The sequence below is a fragment of the Haemaphysalis longicornis genome, unplaced genomic scaffold, assembly GCF_048455015.1.
Source record: "Haemaphysalis longicornis isolate Haplotype H1 unplaced genomic scaffold, Haemaphysalis longicornis Haplotype H1 scaffold_3, whole genome shotgun sequence".
In the NCBI taxonomy this organism is placed as follows: domain Eukaryota; kingdom Metazoa; phylum Arthropoda; class Arachnida; order Ixodida; family Ixodidae; genus Haemaphysalis; species Haemaphysalis longicornis.
The window spans coordinates 93,804,204-93,823,994 of NW_027526335.1; positions in this window are offsets into that span (position 1 = coordinate 93,804,204).

The window sequence follows — 19,791 nt, forward strand, 5'->3', positions numbered from 1 at the left end:
TAACGCCGAAGGCCATGCGCGGCGGAAGGGGTAGAGGAGGAAACCCCAATTCTACCCGCCCATCCGCGTCACTTGTATGCTTGACCAGGTGGTCTCGAAAAACATTGGTGGTGCTGGGATGACAAAATATGTTCAATGCACCACTCCCTTGGAAGATGCACGCTAGAATGGCTTGCAATATGCTTGCAATACAACCAAATAACAGGAACGAGTCTCAAGTCAGGCGGAGAGAGGGGGGCGGGGGGAAGGGCGGAGTTGCTGCCAGAGGGGAAAGATAGCCACCGATACAAATCTGCTTTCTTGCCTGACGAGCAGCATGCCTGGGGGGTGCTGAAATTAACTTGCGAACTTGTAGGGAACCAGCGTAGCGCGCAATATTGGCGTCCACATAAACTGACTCATCGTATGGACTTCGTAACGAGGGCTGGGGAGAGCTGCCAGGTCAGGCGACACTGAGCCTGCGCAATCCAGCGAATCGGGGGGCCAAATGACGATTGCCGTGGGCAGGTAAACTGTTTTATTTACATTTATTTTGGTAGCCGCGTAACTTTTGCTCTGAGAACGAACTTTTTCGAGCAGGAAATGTCTTGTGCGGATATTGGTTGGGCTGCGTGATGTGTGAACTGTTTGCGCTTTTTTTTTCGGAGGTGTATTTTTTGGGAATTCGTGGCCGCGTAGCATAAGCCTTTTCACTGGGTTGGCTGTTATAAAAAATATTTGCTCTGTTCACGATGTTCTAAATACGGTTTCGAATTTTCCCCGCTTCCTACATTCGTAATTTCTTGCTTCGGTGTCAGGAATATTCAGTCTCAACGTAGCCCGAAAGGAGAAAAAATCAGCGCATAAGTTTATTATCGTGGAACGTTTCAGTGGAAAATAAGGGAATACAGTGATCAACGTCCAAACATTTTACCACAGCTCGAAGCATTTTTCTGAAATCAATTCTCGAACAGCATGCTACTCCACTCCCCTTCGGGCAGCCTATAGCTCTTTATTGGTTTACCACGGAGTAAGATTACAGCACTATGCCCTGCAATGGAAGCTTAGTGAGAATGTGGGTGTTTTAATTATCTTAGTGACGTCATTGTGATGCTGTCTCCACTCTGTCGTACTAAAGCCCCTCTGTCGTGTCCACGGCGGCTTTTCCAAGTACCGACTACCTTTCAGGAGCCGTCGCCACCTTGCTCCATTTCCGCGATATCTTCAAAGCCTCTTCTCTCCAGTCTCAACCTTTCACTTTTTGTCGCTTTCGGCGAGAACACTCACAGGCGGTAAATACGTGAACTCATACGCTCTTTCCGAACGCTCTCTCGCCGTCACGACGGCTTTGTACACGGCAAAATCACAATGTGTGTGCCGGTGCTCCGTTATGACGCGGTTGCGGTGGCAAGTAATGGCGGCTGCGCATTCACCATCAGGAATATTATGCCGTGGCATTTCCGCTTCTGTAGATAGATGGAAATCGGGAAAAGGGGTTCTGCTTTGGTGACGTCAGACAATAGGCAGGGAGGGCGGAGCACAAGGAAAATAAAACAGGAAACAAAAAGCGACGTTTTCCAACGCATTTTTTTTCTTATTAAACAATACGTGTAAGCCGGCCGAAAAAGCTCACAACTTGGTCTGCGCGTTAAACTTCAATCTGTAGAAGTAATTGGGCAATGTTTGAAAATTCCTTGAGTGTTCCTTCACTACGGGGATTACGTTCGACGAGGTCGGAGGTCAGGCAAGGCTTGTCTAATTAGCAGCCCCTTGTTTTGTAGTAACGACGCTTTGGTGGCTTTCGGTGGCGGTGCAGTTATATAGTTAAGCCATCAAGAAGCCGTTCGCGCCTAAGACGCTATATTGTGGGCTTAGTTGAGCTGGTGACTGGCTTTTCTCCGATAACAGTCTCTCCAACGTTCACGTTTCTCCCTGCATAATTAAGATAAGCGAAATCCCGTACTCTATCTCTCATTTTTAGTAGCTTTAGAACTCTTGCACTCTTTATAATCTGGACGGAAAGTTAAGTACATGTCTAACGACGCCACTGCAGTTTTGACTGACGGCGAAACTACGAGCAGTGGGGAATGCTCTACCTTTTCATCCATGGTTACGAGAAATGTTTCTCGTTAAAAACGTATCGTTATAATAGCGCTGAATCCTGGTTAAAGGATTACTGACACTAAATATCTCACTTTCAATTTTTACGCTGTAAAGAATACCTATTGGCCCAGTAACTACGAAAATCGAACCGAAAGCCGTCAGCCGCCAACACAGAATTAATTATAGCACGTTTATTGCAACCAGTTTCAAATTCGGTCGCCGCGCGGGAAAATTGCCGTTCGAAGGCCAGCCTGCAAGCAGGCCAGTCTGACGTTACGGTCTCATCCATGACGTCAGGGACGTTCGCCGCATCGTCTGCTACGATTGCACATGGTCCGCACTCACCCGAGCAGTCGACATGTCGTATGAATCGTCAGACTCGGATGAGTCGCTGCCACCCGACAGACAGAGCAACTTTATTTGGCCAGGCGATTAGGCCGGTGATGTCTTCGCTGTCGTCCGTTTTTTAATATCACTGCGGCTCGAACCGGCGCAGGCCGTGATAGCCACAGCTTGTCGACACTCTTATAATCAATCTGAATGCGAAAAAAAAGCTCCACATGCGAGAAAGTAGATGTTAGTGTGGTGAAAAATTGTGCTAGGGGTTGTTATCAGCGCTGAATTTAAAAGCGGCGTTCAGATATTTGCCGCGATGGCAAGTCTGTGCTGACCGGCAGCGGAGGTTCGGCGCTCCGACCCAGCACTGCCGGCACCGCGGTGCGGCGAGCGGCCGAAAGATGGCGCCACCTGCGCGCTAGAATCAAAACAGCCCACGACAGATGTCTTGGTCACCTATCGCTGAAACGGCAATTATCGCCAAAATAAAGCTCAGTATGCGAAAAAGGGGATGATAGTGTGGTGAAAAGTTGTGTAAGGGATGGTCATTCGCAGTTGTACAGATACCGGCGATCAAATATTCGAGGTTGAAATATGAGGTTGAATATGAGTTGAAAAAATATGAGGTTGAATACACAGATGTACTAAGCAGTACACCCAGTTTATTTTATCAGAAGTATCACGAGCTTTTTAACTCTAACGCGTTGAAAAATTAACGTCGTTCCGCTGAACGTGAAAGCTGTCGGAAGTGCAGAGCAGTGATCCGCCATAATGGACTGTAGCGCCGTTCACTGCTACCACCAAATGCACTCCAAATATCCCGCCTTCGCAATGCTCGCGCGTCCCCTGCATGAAACTGCGCCAGCGGGAGTTCTGTACTTTTAAATGCCGAGCATTTCAGTAACTCACGATGTCACCCGCGTTGACGTCCGTCGTAGTCCGCACCGTCGTTGTTCGCACCCCTCCCCCTACACTATAAAAAAAATACTATCCGGCGCCTGGTTTCGATCCCTCGACCCTGCGGGCGGAACGCAATGTACATGGTGCTGTATACCCACTGCGCCACAAAGCCGACACAGAATGGGAGGCTACGAACGCGCCTTATATCCTTGACTCATTCAAACTACGTCAAGAAGCTGCTGATACAACGCATTCACTACCACCAACTCCCCAAACACTAAACGTTAACGCAATACACCCACCCCCTATGCGACGCATTTACTCGAGTCCCCCTTGCGGGGAGATGGGCCCAATTTTTTGCTTTTTTGTGCTCGCTTTTCCTCCCGCAGGTGCCAATGTTGCACTGCCACTTTTAACACAAAAGTGTTTTATACCCGGGTGCACTAAAGTCAGAACAGCGTCATATCCGTCACGGAAATGGCGTCGCCAGAAAAAGTTCCACTGACGCGGCTGCGCCTGGATTCGAGCCAGGAACTCTCTCGCCGCAACGGAGGTAGACAGCGCTCTGCCCAGTGTGCTACGAATTCTAGCGCAAAACGATCCACGAACGCGCCTTATATCTTTCCCACTACTTTCTTCATTCAGATGCCGTCTAGGAGATGCTGCCGTCTAGGAGTAGTGAAGAGAAGTAGTTTATCATGACACTAATGAGCGCCGACAGTTGGCGCCTCGATGCCAGCGTCTTGGTGTACGCGGGACGTCGGTGAATTGAGTCACCCTATGCCACCTACTGCTTTCGGTTTCGGTTCCGTTTGCCCGGTTTTCAAGGGGCTGTGGTTTCAGCCGGATTTGCGCAAAGTTCCGGCGCGTGCAATCAAATGTCTAACATTTATGCGTCTAACGGTGCCATACCGACGTAATATAAATAGCGATGTGCAAGTTCATATGGATGCACAATAAATGCTCCTGTAAAGGCACATTTCACTTTCGTGTTTTAGCGATTCCTATTAAAGAGGCATCAACCACGTTTTTTTTTCGCTTACTATATCGGCCGGTTGAGGTCTCGGTGTAACGCCAGACAGTTATCAACCTCTATCTCCCCTTCCCCCCACCCCCAACAATCACTTTCTTTCTTCTTCTATCGTAAAAACCAACCCAACGAGCTTTCCTAACTAAATGAACGCGGGCGCTGGCTGTTAATTACGTATATTTTGCCTCAAATATGCCTGCAGTTTTCGTTGCGCTAAACAAAGGGGAGATGTATGACAAGCGCCAGTGGTTCACGAGCTTCGAACGCTTTTGACTACATAAACCTCTTGGCTTTCGAAGCCTCTGTGGGACGCCGCGACGACAGAACGCCGTGTGGTTCTACTTGGGTCCAGCGAGCGAGCTACAACGACAAGGCAAGCACCTAAAGTGCTCTGCACTAAAACTGGTGTTTGTTTCAAGCTGGTAGTCGAGGGGACATCAGGGCTTTCTAGCAAATACTCTCCGAAATTTGGCGTTTGTTTGGAACAAAGTCAGTAATGATGACAGTCCAGGGAATTGATGACCTCCTAAAAATAGCACAAAATATAAAAGACAACTCCAGCCCACTATGGCATGGCGGCCTTATTGTTGAATGTGTGTTTTCCGTTCTACCTTTGTGTGGTGTTGGACTGTCGAAGACCGGCAATAAGAAAAAAAAACACTCCGTTGCATGCCCCCGCGCGAGGGACACGAGTAAATGCAGAGCATTGGGGTCGTTTACGTGGCGTAGGGTTGGTGGTGGTGGTGGTGGTACTGCCGTACGGGCCGTACTGCCCCGTCGCCCGCGTCAACCGCCGGATGCTCATGAACGGCAGTCGAGGCGAGATCAGCCGCTCTTCCACCGCGTTGAGCTCGGGTAGGTGCGCAGGACGCGGAGGGTACCTGTAGCCGTAGGCGACGCACATCGAAGGGACGACGCCGCGGACCAACGAGTCCTTGCACGACGCGCACACCGCGAACTCCCGGAACCGTTCCAGCGAAGCGGCGTCCGCGTCGTCGATGTCGCTCACCACGGGGATGACGCGCGCCAACGCGACGGTGCCGTCCAGGCAGCCGCCGCCGGCGTTGTTGTGGCCGGTGCCGTTGTCGCCGCCGCCGTTGACGACGAAGCCGTCGAAGCCACCGTTATCGTTCACGCCGTCGTTGACGCTGGCGTTATCGGCTTATCAACTGCGACCGCCGACGAACGCAAGATAAGAGAGCGCAGGAGTTGACTGGAGTGGAGCCCGCGCCAACCCGCTTTATAGGGGGTGGTTGTATTGCGGTAACGTTTAGTGTTTGGGGGGTTGGTGCTATCACGTGTACACCACGCAGCTATCACGCCGCTAGCACGCCGCTGAGTCGCCAACGCACGCCGCTGACGACGTACTTTAAATGAGTCAAGGATATAAGGCGCGTTCGCAGCCTTTGATTCTGTGTCGTTTTGTGGCGCAGTGGGTAGAGCACCATGTACCTTGCGTTCCGCCCGCAGGGTCATGGGATCGAAACCAGGCGCCGGTAACTGTTATTTCTTTTTCTTTTTATAGTGTAGAGGAAGCTGGCTGCTGCGGACGCCGACGCACGGGTGACATCGTGAGTTATACAAATGCTCTGCATTTAAAAAGTATACACAAAAAGCTGGTCATCGATTTTTTACACATCCTTATTACATTCATTATTGAAAGTTCTCTCGAGATCACAGCATCCGTTAGCTAGGCAGAACAATGCCAGCGCAGCATTTACAAGCATGGGGTAACGAGCGGTAGAGTAATGCCAATACTCGATGAGTTCGAATGATGTGTTTGTGGTGATTGCTTGTGCAAGTACCGGCAGAGAACGGCGGACCTTTAGCGCACGATTGGGCGGATCGCTACTTGGAAGAGGCCAATTCGTGGAGAAGTTGGTGTTAACCCGAAACTCCTGAAACATGTTAGGGGTGTAAAAATTGGGTAAAATCTTGTTTTACCCGAAAACGAACAACCCTAGTCATATGTAAAGCAGTTCATCTGACCGTCATTTTTGTAGGCTGAATATCAATGCGTTAACTGAAATGAGGAATCAATTAATCAATCCAGAGCTACTTTTTAGCTGCAGTTGTTAATAGAGTCTTGATTAGGCCTAAGCCTGAGTACAATAAACACATCCTAAACGAATACGGGTCTCGCCTTTCCGTGATTTATTCACAGGCAGCGACAGATCTAACGATATAAGAAATTTGTCTTATCCTTTATGAGTTGTTTTTCAAACAGCTCAAGTTTTCGAATCATGTTCTGCTTATAGACGACAAGCACACCTCCCCGGGATACGTTCTTAGGCAATAAACGCTCCATTTACTTATTAACTGGAAGCAAACATAGCTTCGGAGGTTGTAAGTTACAACACGTCCTGCAGAGTGTTTTCAAACGTCCCGTCCGAGTCGTGTGCAATTAAGTTTCGATACCCTTGTCCAGAGCTTGGAGTTTGCCTCATATCCGATGGAAGTTCTTTACCTACAAAGTTGCTATGTGAGTCTTCCTCGATAGCTTCTAGAAGGGCTTCCATCCGGAGAATAACAAAACGGCGGTCATACAGTTTGAACTCCAGGAGCTTTTCAGCATGGCGGGCCTGATGCTTGCACTGCCCTCCCCTCTCAACAAACTGAGCCCTAAGTGCGAGCACTTGATTTTTTTAGCATTCACAGCCACGAGCCTGCGCCAAGAAATTTATGAGGCATGAAGTGGAGTATGTGTACAATTCGCCTGCAGACACTGTCAAAGAGAGATCTCTTGTCGTTGTCTACATTATCGGTCCAGGCAGGACACTTGTCACGGGAGGGCACTGGCAGGTTCCATGGTGACAATGCACTGATCTCTCAGTGGCAACGCCCCTCTCTTTGATGACTTTGCAGTCTTCACGTGGTTTTCTGACTAAGGATGGCTTGCAATGTACGTATGTCTGGTTGTCCGCAAAAAGGACAACGCGTGCATTAACGAAATGCCCCTCCGTGCTTTCTTATCTCTCCCGGGGGCCGCACGGAGGCACACACCGTCCAGGCTCGAGCCACCAATGCGAGCTGGTCCTCCAGAGCCGTGTGGTCGAAGCCGCCTCCAACTGGTCAGAGTGCGTATTATGTGTGGAGGCGCTCCCGGGTTACACTGACATTCCCATGTGCTGTTACAAAAGGCAGCATTATCTCCGCAATCTGTATATATCCTCATATGCGGTAGGATGAACATTGCAGAGGATATATTCGGAGGCACGTTGAAGGGAAACGCATTTTCTTTCTTTTGCTTGCTGATACAGCATGCAGCGTAACAATTTAAGACAATTCTATGTTCCTTTTATCCAACTTTTCATGTCCATTTTCACTCCCTATTTCTTGTACCCTATACCCCCTCTCTTTGTTTCTCTTCGGCGTACTGGTCAGCGTACGTAAAAATACCTGTAGTTACATAGTGTATAAGCATGCCCCTTTTCGTATGTTAACGCGTACAAGTCTCCCGGGCGCGAGACAGATCTGAGTTACGGAATTTTTAGTTTTTATATTATCGGCGGGGTTTAGAGAGCACGGGGCCGTCCCGTTTATGGGAAAAAAGGGCGCTCAAGCGGAAGACGGCGTTTCAACTTTGGAGAACGCTTTATGAGCTTTAGTGTTTGCTTCAGTGGGCATATGACGCTTCCTGATGGAGGGGACCATCCTGGACGTGGATCGCAAAATTAAAAGTAACAAAATTTTTTTACACATTCTTGAATGCCCAACATTCCTTGGATTGCACAACATTCCTTGCCCAACATCCCTGGGGATTGGAAGGGTTCCGTCATCCGTAATTTATGGGCTGCAGGGGTGCTTTACTTCAAAACAACTATTGGCGACATCTAAGTACTTTCCGTAAAAGCAGTCCTTAAAAAGAAGTAAATTTTTTCTGGAGGCTCAGTTCATACTAGTAAGCATTCCTCAGCGCAGCGATAGCCTTGGGCTCATTTAAGGCAACACGCAGGTCCATAAATAAATATTACAGCGTTCTTTTAATATATATTCACTTGAAATTGGGTGTAGAGGGAATGAAGAGAAATTGCGTTACGAACTGCGCTGAAGAGAGGGCGTATACAAGCATAACAAAACCAAGGTGTCGAGGAGCATCTAAGGTTCTTACAAAAATAAAAATAAACAAAATTAGCTTTCTTGCACTGACGACTGGAGCGGCGCCAACTACGCCCGGTTCAAGAGATAGTGCGAAGACAATATGATTATGAATTCTACGCTCTATAAGACTATTATACAATAGAGAGCTTCGTTTAAAAAGTGTTGTTTTTACTCAGTGCCCACGAAAAGCTGTTAAACTGACCTTAAACTATTTGCCCGTCTACTCACTAAATAGTAGGCTACCTGCTAACCACTAATGGGCAGTTCTCACAGTTGCATACGTATACGAGCGAATGTATCCACATTTCTTAATGGATAGGGTCTCACTAGGCAGCGCAGTCGCAGAAGATGCTGTCAGTGTAATCGCAGCTTGCGCAATCGGATGTGCGCAGACAATTGGTTTTGGTACAAGTAAAGATTTGTATGCGGAAGCATTAAAAGTTATTTCACACGGAGAGCAGAAACTTGCATTGTAAAGATGGTCTCAAAACGCTGTGTAAGCACGAAGGTGAATTTTTACATTCTGTCGGTATGGTGCCTAGGCACGGTCCGTTGCACACGCCAACAAACCAGACCAGGGTATCCGCTTTACCGAATAAGCTTATTTTTTTCCTTAAGCTCCGCAACTGCGGTGCTGGGCCGGTCGCCGTTCGGGGATGAATTCAAGAGCGAGGAGAATAGACAGATTAAAAGTGGGTCTCAGCGGTGTAGATGTCATCCTTGTTCATTACCATCTGCAACGCTACCGACATAGAATGAGCGCGGCTGTGGAAGCATAGATTAAGTTTTCTGAGATACGGCCCTCCGGTGTCTTGCAGGGCGAGCAGCACCTGGCCGCAGCCTAATCAAGAACATTCTGGGAAATATTATGGGCGTTAATTCCTAACGCCCGAGGGAGTGCTTTCTGATTACCGTTGGTTCAAGGGGGGTGGGGGGAACCGTGGACGCGGCTGAATGACTTCTTCCCACATCCGCGCGCCTCATCGAGAGCAGCGCCGCAGGGATAATGATTGGCACGTCATCTGTCAATCTATTTTAACCGTCTCTGGCAGTCAGGCACCTATCCCGCATGCCCAAGTGGTCGCCTTCATTGCCGACACGGTGACCGCAGTTTTTTTGCTTAAACAGTTCCATCATTCGTGCGAGGGCTTTGGACCGCTCAATTGTGCTGGGAGCATGACAGCGATGGTTGCGTTGCTTGTAATGAGATTTCCGTTCCAGTGCTTGTCGTGCAGCAAGAAGTCTAATGAACTACAGACAAGTATTGTGTCTATGTTCACCGCTCCACATCTTTTCTTGTGGCGGAAAGGGCGTTCAACTGCGGCGCCAGGGGCACATAAGTGTTGTAAGCATGCAATGAGCTTAACCTATTCAGAATGCATATCGAAGTGATGAGACTGACAGGCTGAAATATACATAATTTATTCCATCATTAAACTAGTGCCTATTGCTAACTATAATCCAAAAATGCGTATCCAAGTGGTAAGACGTATTCACTTGATGCCTAAATCAATGTTTTGGGTGGCGTGCGGCTTTGCTGGTGGCCGCGACTTTACTTTTCCAACGTTTCGCGCTATCGAAGAACTGTGACTTTTTGTTCGCAGGCACTAAAAATACAGTGAACCTAAGCCATATAAACTTCGCTGAAAAGTGATTCAGTTCTTCAAACTTGTCGGTAGAAAGGAAATTAAGATAAAGAGATTGGAAGAGGAAGAAAGGGAGAAGGAAAGAGAGAAGGAAAGAGAGAGCAAATTATATTTGAAGTCGCTCACGAAAACGAGCCGCAAACGGTCCACAATACGCACCAAACACCCATAGGGCTGTTATCTAGCATATTACCAGTAACGACGGCCGAAAACAGACCTAACTGCTGGGTTTCCTTGCTCAACCATCTGGAATTACAATGGCGCACCCGAATCCATATAATTCCTTCTAACTGATCGAGCAAACGGAAGAGCGATCCATCTTCGGCGTGCTCGGCTGAAAACAACACTGGATTACCGGAGGGTGCAGTCGCGGTAAGATCTGGAAAACAGCGAAGCACAAAAAACCAAACGAAGTTTAGAACGTAACACGAATCCTCCACAGGGAGCGCATGTCGTAAAACTAAGAAAAAGCGTACAGCAGCGCCAAGGGGCTGATTTACGCGCGGCATTTCGTGAGCTCCACTTCCGAGGCGCGCTGAGTGCTTCCGCTCTGCCAGCCCCGCCGTAATTGAACCTTTCGATCCAACGGGAAGGGACCCCAACTCACATTTCAAGCCCGGTCGATTCCCCGGATTTGGAGTCGGACGTAGTCACGTCACGGTCGGTAACATTGTTTAAAGCCTGTCGACATGTCGTTAACGTTAATGCAGTTTATCAACGGCCACTTGCTCTTGATTAAGGAATTTCATCGCACAATGCCGAGTGTGTGTTACGCAAACAGCGGTTGCAAAAAGTACTTGTGGTGATACTTATGGCCTGAAATCAATGATTTGTATGGGTTCGGGTTTAATAAATACCGGTTTGTGGCTTGTGTATGTACACATGAATGTGTACAAGGTTGTATGAACACAAGTGAACATCAGTTAAAGTGAGTTAGTGTGTAAGTCAGCAGGTATACCAGGGAGTATGACTTACATAAGGGGAAATATCAGGACGAGAGCACCGATGAGTACAACTAGACGCGACCAAGACGAGAGCGGAATAATTAGGTATTATTCAAGAAAGATGATGCATGGGTGAACATGTGTGTACTCGAGTACAAATGAATGTCAGCACACGGGTCAGCACAACTGACAGTGACCCGGAGCGTAATTGAATATTCATGAAGGAGTATGGAGGAAGGTTGTGGTACTTCATCACTTGAGGACAAACATTTTATTAAGCCTTTAAAGGCCCCTTAGTGGGGCGTGGTGACCGGCGTACCGGTGACCGCAGCAGCCCTCGCCGTGACCACCCGTTGGGTAGACAGGTCGGAGCTCTTGTGCTGGCGGCGGCGGTGGTGGCAAAAAAATTTATTACAAGTAACGTGTCGTTGGTGCTTCAAAGCGGGAGAAGCCCTCAGTCCAGGGCCCCAGCGGCTGCTGCTGTTCTGCGTGCCCGTTCAATAACTGTCGCTGATCGTCAGGGTCCGCGATGCACAGCGCGGCCTCCCGCTGCATGAATGTGGGGGTGCGAATAAAAGGGCTTGCTGGTGGGTTCTCGCAAGCCCTTGTAGTATAATACAGTGCTGGATGTTTGCTGCAGTGTGCGCATGTTGGTGGACGTACTGTGGGGTGAATGATACGCAGCAAGCCAGGGGGGGGGGGGGGGGGGGGGAGTGTTAATCTGTAGTCGCCGCCACGCTACAGCCTCCTCTCGGGTGAGCTTCTAGTGCGACGGTGGGTATGCACGTCTGACAAGGCGGTGATGTTGCAGAAGTGCACGGTACTGCTGCTGGATAGGCTCTGGGCCACAGAGCGACTGGTGCGGTGTTCGAAGGATGCATTTTCGGGCCGTAGCGTGTGCTCGCGCGTTCCCGTCGATCCGTGCGTGACCTGCCGTCCATATTATGGTTTAGGGCATCCTTGTGTTTTTTTGCTCGTCGGAGGGCGGATGTTGAGATGCCACCATTGCCGTAGTTTCTGAATGCCCGTTGGTAGTCTGAATATGTGAAGGGGTTTCCTCCCAGTTCGATTCGTCGTCGTCGATGCGATGGCCGTTTCTTCGGCTTTGACGATGTTTCTAGTTTTAAAGCGTAGCATTCTCTGTCGAGTAGTACCCCCCCCCCCCCCCCAACAAGGACTGTGTAACACCCTGCATTTCCGCAAAAATGCAGATATCGCGGAAGTTCCACCTGTAATAGTTACGATAGCGTAAAGGAGCTAATTGGTTGAACGAAATTTTTAAAAACTGAAGGATGAAAACTATCAAATGAATTACGGGAAATGGCGAACCATGTAACGTCCTTCATTTCCACAACAATGCGGCTTTCGCAGAAGTTCTAAATGTAATCGTTGTAATGTAAGACCGCGCATACTGGCATACTGTTGGACTGCGTCAGCAGTATGCTGTAGTGCATCCTGCATGTCGCCTCCTGAGTCCTGACCCACCAATAGTAAGAACCGCAATATCATCTGCGTAGAGCGCACGTTTAACCACTGGGATGGGGTTAAGTTGTTCTGGACGTCATCATAGCTATATTAGATAATGTTGGGGGAAGCGGTGCTCCTTGCGGGGTTACTATCTTGGGCATGATTTGAAGGGCCGTTGGTAGTGGTCGCTTTACGGATCACCGTGCGATCCGTGAGGAATACCTGGATGTACTGGTACGTTCGTTTTTCACAGTTGCTGTATTTAGATTTTCGAGGATGGCATCGTGGCTCACATTGTCAAACGCACCTTTCAGATGGAGAGTAAGGATAGCCCTGGTCGAGTGAGGGGAAATGTGCGCCAAAACGTCTTCCTTTAGTTGGAGATGGGCGTCATAAGTTGACAGGTGGGGTCGGAAGCCGAAAAATGTGTGCGGATAAAAGTACTGGGCTCCTAAGTAGGCGGGCGAGGATAACATAATCAAAAAGTTTCCCTACGAACGACGTTAGCGATATGGGGCGCAACGTGTCCGGCTTCGTAGGTTTGCCTGGTTTGGGAATGAGCACCATTCCGGCGTCTTTCCATTAAGCCGGTATTGTGTTCCGTTCCCAGTGCTCATTAAAGCGACCCTGCAACACTTTTATCAACTCTTTTTGAAATATTAAATGCTTCCAGGACGTAGTCACCCAACACACCCAGTACTTAGATTACGGGGTCGCAAACTACCTCAGTAAAAAATAACTGTTCTATGCTTATCAGATAACTTGGAAACTCGCTCAAAAGATTTTTCTGTCTTTCCCGGTCTTCACGTTCTTCCATGGCTCGAATTACGTCACTGAGGCCATGTAGCGGCTGTTGGCCGGTTTTCCTTCAGTTGCAGCAAGAAACGCTTTTCGATAGCAACTTTAAAATAAAGCCATAGAAACAAAGCAGGAACAGAAAGCGTATCTGGTGCGACGAGCACATTACGCCGTGCCGCCCCGTGCTGACGATAACTACAGCTTTCGCAGTGGTTCCAGACGCGAAGGAAAGAGTGAAGGTGTTCATCGAAAGTGTTGCACGATCCCATTAAAGTACCCCGTTAAGGCTTGGATGCTTGTGTCGTCGAGGTCCCTGAGGAGCTTGTGTGTGACCTTGCCTTTGCCCGGACTTGTGTTGCGGGTCAGTGCTTCAAGTTCCTGCCAGAACTCCTGGGCGGTTATTGGTTTGTCCAGCTCAAGGTTGGGATGCCATCGTACGTGAGAGAAGGCATGTGAGTTTACGACAGCTGTGTCGCTTTGGGCTCTGTGCTTGCGAAAGGTGGTCTAGTCAGTTATTTTCGTGGACTTCGGTGCTCGACGTAAAGGGGAGGTCGGGATGATAGTCTGGACAATATAGGGATCACTGCCCAGCGACTCTTCCAGATTTCTGATCAGCGTTTCTGATCAGCGTGAGGTCGGGACTAGCATCCCTTGTGACGTTGTTAGTGATACGAGTTGGATACATTAGGTCATTAAGAGCAGTTATACGGTGTTGCTGAATGGTAGTGCGGAGCTTGTTGGCCTTTGGCGTGACCTATTTGTAGCCCCATACCGGATGTGCTGCATTTAAATGTCTTACTATTACCAGGCCGTTTCTGCCGGTCGCCTCTCTACTTTTATTATCAAGTCTTCAAAGGCATGGTGACGGTGATTTGGCGGGCTGTAGATGTTTAACACAAACACACTCGGCTGACCCCTGGTACAAACAAAGTACGACTTCTATGAGAACATGCTAGATGCTGCAGCCATCTATTTTGTGTTGTACAACCGTGATGGTTCGTGAAGTGATGGTGGCTACCCTATGCGGCAGGTTCCCAGAGAGGTACGTGTATGACGTAGCCTGTCTGGTGTGGTGTACATTCTGCCTCCTGTAGTGCTATCATATCGAGTTTTGTGGTAGCACTGCCCCTGCACTGCCTGAGCACGTCTTATTTCTTCAAGTAGCTGCGGCACTTCAACTGCCAAAGCGTGCAAGGTTTCGTCTGTACGTCTGGGCCCTAGCTCTCCTGCTGCGAAACAGTGGTAACGGGGTTTATGGTAGCTCGTGCTTATGGTTTTCCGCCCTTGTCATAGCGCACAGGGGTAGAGATAGGCGTCGGAATTGGTGTTAAGCATCATTTTCCCCGTCGTGTTTAGCTTAGTAAGGGTGTCCTGGATGTCCAGCATGTTTTGCTGTATGAGGTAGTGATTTTGGCATAGAATATTGATCTGTACATGGGTATCAATGTTGGGGATTTTCAGGGGTTTGTTTACACGTTGCCGAGTTGCGGGTACATCTAAGTAGAATTAGTCAACACCACACCTACAGTTTTTGAAGGTTTCTGTACGAGACCGATGGGTAGAAATTCGGAGGGGCATTGAAGATTACGCAAGTATTGGATTGCGAAATAATTTTGCAAGTGCCTCTGAAGTGGACGCTGTGGGATTCATTACCCAATTACCCACGCTGAAGGCGTGTTGAGAAGGCGGGAGACAGTTTGTCTTCTTTAAATGGGCACACATATTACCCAGAATTAGCGTTTGCCCTGGCTAGGGACAGCTGTTTTTTTTCACGTGCAGTCACCTTCACTTGTAACATGACATTACGCTAGCGCCGCTTGCACTACGCTGTCTTTCTCCGCAGATTGCAACGTGCTGATTTAGCGTTCTAGTAACGCGCTCAACAGCTAGTAGGCAGACGCGGGTTTGATTCCCGGAAGATGTTAATTTTACCCATTAAAAACTATAGAATGGATTTGTTTACCGAAATTAATCTACGTACGGACTTCGGCACAGATTGTGACATTTTTGCATGTGTTCTTTTTTTTTCTTGCAGTTCACAGCTGCAGCCGTGCGCATTTCGTTTGAACTGCGAAATAATTTACTGTGGAATTCAAGGCACAGTGCCCCGTAGTTCACAACAATTATGCGAATGGTGAGTAGAAAGAAAGAAGAGAGAGAGAGAGAGAGAGAGAGAGAGAGAGAGAGAGAGAGAGAGAGAGAGAGAGAGAGAGAGAGAGAGAGAGAGAAAGAGAGAGAGTGAAGAGACCGGTCAGCATACTGACGGTAGGGCTTGCTACTTGAGATGGAAAATGAACAAAGAAGATAACAGAGCGGAGAAAAACAAAGTAGGGGGCATCGCGATATACATCGGGACAGAGATGGCGATAAACACGATGATCAGCCAAGCCTAAACATCGTTACCGGAAACATGATGTAACTGGCCATCTGGAACGGTGGGGATATGCACACATATTCTAATACCAATAAATTTGTTTGTTTGTAAGGTATACATTTTTTCGGAGGATTCACGGACCTCATCCAGTTTTGAGACCAATAGAAAATTGAATACGGTTTTTCTCCCTGTGGACACCACGCCCGAAAAAAGTATTCGATAACGAACCGCATTGCTCCAGCCACGCTCTCCGTAATTCATCAATGTGGACCGCGACATCGTTCGGGACAGTGTAACGACGACTGAGCTGGACATCGTGTGTAGCGCTACCTCTAAGACCTGGCAAATAAGAATCGATGTCTTGTTCACGCCGTAGTTCATGCTTGAAGTAGTGAATGTTATGCGCGGCCATATTTGCGACTACGTTGTAGTTAAGTCAGGTTTATGCCGTTTTCTCTCGTTCCCCTAAAGCGGTCTTCTGTAGTTGTATACGGGGACCTAGGAAGGTCTACTCCGCCAATTCCGTCGCCCTTACTGCCACCCGGACTTAATTATTTACCGTCTGCGCTGAAATGTGCTCCACATTTTCTAACATTCAGTGCTCCCTACGTAATCGTTTTCAGTCCATTATGTTAACCTCAAAATGGGCGTCGTCCGCGTATAGAGGGACTCTTTAAAAACCAGAAAATGAGGTGAATGAAAAATTGTCGCTTACGTGGCTGCACAACAAAACCAAGCTCGCCATCAATAATATCGTCGGGACGATATTTCTCCCTCATCCCAACATGAGAGAAACCAGGGCGTTCCTCGCTCGCTGCGAGATACAAGCAAAGCAGCAAAACATTGATGAAGGGTGTAGATTACTGTAGGCACCGAAGGAAAGACCCGAGGTTCGCGGAGCTCGTCGGAGAAGGGTCTTACTATCCACCCGAGCAGACGGCCGGGCGGAAAACGGTACCCTCGTCGTTCCTTTTCGAACCATTGCAGCTGAACGGTGAAGCCGTGCACTGAATGTCCTATTTTAGGGTGCCATTTTTCATGACTTAAATTTTCTGGAAGCAATGCTAGGGTTACCTAAGACGCAGTCTGCTACGCGTTGTGGCCTTATAAGCTACCCCAACACAGCCTGAACTGAAAAAAATACGAGCTGAGGGGATGTCTTCATGACGTGTGTACATACCAGCGCATTTCTCGCTAGAGGGAAGCAAACATCATATGGTGTGATTAAAGATAACATCTTCCTTCTAGAGAACGCGTGCACTAGCTCGGTTAGGAGCAGGACCCGCAGGGTATCTGTGCAGCAATGAAATACGGCAAACGACGTCACAGCGGATATTATATCGAGGTACTGAAAGTTGAGGTGGAGGAGAGAACGTCATGACTCACGCAAAGACAAATTTGTGTAAGAACGAACAAGATACGTACGGAGCAAAATCCGTCATTTCTCTTACACAAGACCTAGAACAATTCTTTCGGTATTACGGAGCAGCTCTGCTCCGAGGGGTGCAGGGGCTCACTTCTTTTTTATTTCAGGTGCCACGTTTTCCCGGCTGACATTGAGCCCTGTTATACTTATTTTATGTACAGCTGTAATAAAGGCACCATCGAGTACACGTCTCAACGCGGAAAAAGAAACAAAAAATTCTTTTTCCTGCCCCTAGAGCTTTTAGAAAAATTATTATGTGCCTCGCAAGGCGATTGAGTTCTCCCACGACTCAGACCTCGTTAATTACATTTGTGCTTGGGCTATAATGCGAGCACGCTTTTTGGCGCTTTTATGCAAGCCATGCCCGGATAATTAGCTATCTCGACAGCCATTCTGGCATTTTAATGAGGAACATTCATAGGCATACTTTGTCGTGTTTCACTTACCTGAGGTTCGTGGCTTCTATAGCTGTTTAATTAAGAACACAGAATATAAATTCTCACAGATGAACATGCACTTGTCAAATTACAGCGGCACGGTCTTGTACACCTCATAAAGCTGCGCTCATGAAACTTGGTGGGAGCCATGGAAGTTGTGGTAAGCGCGTTAAGACGAACACCTAATTTCAGTATTAAAGTACAGAAATTTAAATATCCAGAACTAAGGAACAAACTAATAATAAACAACCAGAAAAAATGCAGCAGTCGAAGAATGAAATCTAAACATGGAACTCAATTGGGTGGGCACCGGTGGACGCTTTGCAGATTGAACTAGAACGCGCCAGACGTTTGAATTGCGTACAGTGAAACGTACATAGGAGCATAAGCGAAAATAATTTGGGTTAACTAAGAGCCATCTGAAATGAAGGGCTTGCAGGAACCTTTTTCCAGCAAGAAGGACGAGCCCTCCTCTTTCTTGCTGGCTCGGCATTCTTTCGGTCACGCGAACCACTGCACAAGCGGAACAAGCAAGGTGTCCCAACGCATTGACAGAAAATCTGCCAACAAGATGAATTATCCTTTTTTCCTTCGGACCCGGCATCTGTTTCTCTCAACAGGCCAGCCGCTCTGGGAATGTCCAGGCGGTACGGGGGTGCGTATCTCAGAGCTGAAACTTGGCACAATTCAACTGCAGAACTCAAACACGGCTACATTGTTTAGTACAAACATAGCCTTAAGCATATTTCGGGCGGAAGAGGAGTGCATACCCAAAAACACCAGCGTTACTTTTAATTAAATATAACCATCGGATTGGTGTTTTACGAACAAGATACGCGGTTTAGAGAGGCCAATTAGGAGCGCAACATAAACTCTCTGTTTCGCTCTGAAGGTCGGAGCGACGTCTCTAATTGCGTTCCGTTCGTTTTTACTGAGCTGAAGGAGGAGGAAGCAGCAGCTCCACCTCCGCAGCCATGGATACTTCGGCTTCCGCAGTTTTCTCTCGCTCTAAACAGAAATTGCGTACGTACAGGACCAATCAGCTCACCAGGCGAACGCTTCTGTCACGCACACCGACTGACGGCGCGAAAAATTAACCTCTGGGCCTTCGCAGAAATTGCGTCCGTACAGGACCAATCAGCTCACCAGGCGAACGTTTCTGTCACGCACACCGACTGACGGCGCGAAAAATTAACCTCTGGGCCTTCGGCGTCGGCGAAGGAGACCTGGCCTGGCGGTTAGGCCTAGTGTGGCCCGGCATGCCCTCATCCCGGATGGCGGTCTGCAGCAATGGACGCTACGCAAGTGCCTGCATCGGCCGCCCTCTGCACGCAAGCTTCAGCGTCACTGAACCAGCCAAGCTGTTCTGGCACCCAGTTGACCCAACAACAGAAACCAGTGATGGAAGACCCCGTGGTTCAACAGCCCGCCACCTCATCGGAACATACCCAGGACATGGGCTATGATTCTTCTGTGCCTGGAAGTGAAGGGCCAGCACCCTGCGCAAAGCACGCAACGGTCCCCGCACAGGATACGCCGCCCACTAAGAAGGTGAGAGCCACCCCAGATGGTTCCACCGCATCTGCTCCTCCTTGCAGCAGTTCTCGTACCGCAGTTTACTCACCCCCACCCCCCGAAATGCTCATTCCGGGTTCACATTAAACCGGCCACCAGGTTTGATGTCACCACTATCCCCGTTAATTTGTTCAACAAGTGATAAACCGGTGCCTAGGCACCCAGGGATATCAAGTGTTCGTGATCCATAAGGTGTCCGATACAATAACCGCCCACCATGGCAGCCTGGATGACGCCAACAAGATCTGCGGTATTACCAGCATCCCGATCTCCAGCGATGGTACCGTGACAGTGCACTCTTTCTTTGCCTCTCGGCCCAATGTGCAGCGCAGCGTCCTGTACGACCTTGACCAAACTGACTCCCCTGCGACCATTCTACGGGAGTTAAGGTCCCCCACACATGAAGTTGTGGCTGTCCGGCGTATGGGTAGAAGCAGTACCTACCTAGTCACCGTACAAGGTTAACTCTTCTACTATACCAGAAAGGTTCTACTACAATGGCTGTGTACTGCACCCAAAGCCTTATCGGCCACAGGTCATGTATTGCTACAGGTGCTTTAAACTAGGTCACCAGCAAAACTACTGTCTGAAGGCAACTGGAGACCCAGAGGGAATAAATGCCGATGGCACTCCACGCTATCGTTGCGGGCTTTGCAAGGCTAATGTCCACGAAAT